This window comes from Nematolebias whitei, chromosome 23 (genome assembly GCF_014905685.2).
Source record: "Nematolebias whitei isolate Nwh7 chromosome 23, NemWhi1, whole genome shotgun sequence".
NCBI classification, from domain to species: Eukaryota; Metazoa; Chordata; class Actinopteri; order Cyprinodontiformes; family Rivulidae; genus Nematolebias; species Nematolebias whitei.
The window spans coordinates 1504025-1507017 of NC_056520.1; positions in this window are offsets into that span (position 1 = coordinate 1504025).

Here is a 2993-nt window from a genome sequence, read left to right on the forward strand (position 1 = left end):
AACTGCATGAAGATGAACTCATAAACTGCATGAAGATGAACTCAAACTGCATGAAGATGAACTCAAACTGCATGAAGATGAACTCAAACTCTCTGTAACACTCATCAGACAACGTTAACACGAGTCAGACTGAGGAACAGCTGGTGCTCCAAGAGACAGAAATCTGACTTAATGCCATCAATCTTTAAACAGCAACAACATCTGGATGATGATGAGGTCCGTCCTCAAACATCTGGATGAGGAGGAGGTCCAACCTCAGACATCTGGATGAGGAGGAGGTCCATCCTCAGACATCTGGATGATGAGGAGGTCCGTCCTCAGATATCAGGATGAGGAGAAGGTCCATCTTCAGACATCTGGATCAAAAGGAGTTCCATCCTCAAACATCTGGATCAGGAAGAGGTCTGTCTTCAGACATCTGGATCAGAAGGAGGTCCATCCTGAGACATCTGGATGAGGAGGAGGTCCGTATTCAGACATCTGGATCAGGAGGAGGTCTGTCTTCAGACATCTGGATCAGGAGGAGTTCCGTCCTCAGAGAACACACGAGATATGCTCAGATCCCCCCAGAACAGCAGCTGTTTCAGGAGGACCGATGTTTGAGCCGTCCTGCAGCCAACAATCATCTCTGTGAAGGTGGAAACAGGAAACGCCCACAGCGACACGAAAAGCCAAACGTCTGTTTTTACAGCATCTACGTGCTGAAAACGTATGAAAAGTTCGGCTGCTGTGAAGAAAAAACAGCTAAAAATGCCTCCATGTTTAATTTAGATAACCATCAAGTACATTCATCCTGACACGCTTGTGTCTTAATCTTAACTATCTGCCTTAACAGGAAGAAGATTTTCTGCAGAACAGAGTTAATCTGTTTATTAAACTTAAAGTCAGAATCTAAAACCATCCTGAGATCCATAACAGACTGCTTAAGATAAGACTGAAGAGAGTCGAGATTTACAGGATCAGAGACAGCAGTGGAGCTTAGGGCTAAACACAACTTCAGTTTTCTGATCGTTGAAACTTAAAACATTTGAAACCGTCCATGCCTTGATGTCATCAAGACATTTGAACAGAGGGTGAATGGAGCAAGAACTATTGGGTTTAAAGGGCAGATAAATCTGACAATCATCAGCATAACAGTGAAAAGAAAGACCGTGTTCCCTCAGGATAGACCCCAAAGAGAGCAGATAAGAGTGAAAACAGAAGGGATCCAAGAATTGAGCCCTGTGGAACCCCGCAGGAAAGATGCACTGACACATACACACTATTTCCAACCTTAACACTGAAACTCCTGTCACTCAGGTACAAACGGAACCATCTGCACCAGTAATCCCCACCCAGTGTTGTAACCTAAATATAAGGAAACTGGTGAACAGTGTCAGAAGCAGCAGGTCCAGGAGAACCAGGATCACAGACTGACCAGAATGTTTTGCTAACAGGATGTCATTACAGACCCTGTGTGCATAAACTATTGGGCTTTAAGGGCAGATAAAGGTGACAATCATCAGCATAACAGTGAAATGAAAGACCGTGTTTCCATTAAATATGAAACGTGGTGTGGTAGTAGCTGAGACTGATCCCCAACACTCTGAGAGCTGACCGACGGACGGGGACCTCGCTCCAAACGGTCCTTGAACTCGTCTTTTCTCTCGCAGTATAAACAGTTTCTGAATTCTTCTCATAGATTCATTTTTCGTCTGGACGGTTTTTTTTTTTCTGGTCCGGATCTCGTTCCTCAGTTTTTGTTCCATTTCAAGAATTCCTGTCTCAAAACGTTCGGCTCCTTCGGGACGTTCCTGCTGGGACTTTTGGTTTTTGTGCCATTTTTACTTTTCGAAATATTTAGCTTTGTCGGCCATGTTTTTCTCATTTAAAAGGAATGGCGTTCTCTTCACATCCTTCAGCTGTTTACATTTTACTGATCACTTCAGCTGTTGTTCAGCCTCTTTGTGCTGATTTTAGTTTTTCCAGCTCCTTTCAACTACATTCATTTGTTTCTGATTTTCAGCTACTTTTGAAGCATTTTTATGCCAATTTTAGCTTTTATTTCAGCTTTTTTTGTTGTTGTTGCTAATTTCAGCCTTTTTCAACTTATGCTGATTTCACTCTTTTTAATTATAGCTTTTTCTGCTACTGTTTTGTTAGTTTCAGCTTATTTGAGCTCATTTAAAATTTTCAGCTCTTTTCAACTCCTCTGTGGTAACTTCAGCTTGTTTCTACTAATTTAAGCTTATTAGACTCCTCTCAGCTTGTTTCTGCTAAATTTAGCTTTTCAGCTACGTTTGAAACATTTTTCTGTTCATGTTTTAATATTTTGTCTTTTCTGCTTTTTTTAAATGATTTCACTTTTTTATTCTCCTTTCAGCCTCTCTGCCTAGTTCAGCTTATTCAGCTACATATTTCTGCTGTTTTACTTCAGCTTTTATTTTCCTGCTGCAAATGTCAGCTGTTCAAATTCAGGTCACGTTAGCAGTTCAGAGCTGAAACCTTTTCAGCTGGTTTCAGCTTCTTCAACAACTTTCAGCTGAACCCCTTGTTGGTGTTAGAGACCACTTCATGGGGTGTCAGCTACACAGAAAGAAGCAGCTGAAGCCCTGTAAATAGAATCAGCTGAAGCCCCGTAGGTGAGAAGCAGCTGAAGCCCCGTAGGTAAAAAGCAGATGAAGCCCTGTAGGTAAGAAGCAGCTGAAGTCCTGTAGGTGAGAAGCAGCTGAAGCCCCGTAGGTAAGAAGCAGCTGAAGCCCTGTAGGTGAGAAGCAGCTGAAGTCCTGTAGGTAAGAAGCAGCTGAAGCCCCATAGATAAGAAGCAGCTTAAGCCCTGTAGCAGAAGCAGCAGAATTCCCGTAAGTCAGAAGCAGCTGAAGCCCCGAAGGTAATAAGCAGCTAAAGCCCTGTAGTAGAAACTGCTGAAGCCCTGTAGTAGAAGTAGCTGAAGCCGTGTAGTAGAAACAGCTGAAGCCTTGTAGTAGAAGTAGCTGAAGCCCTGTAGTAGAAGC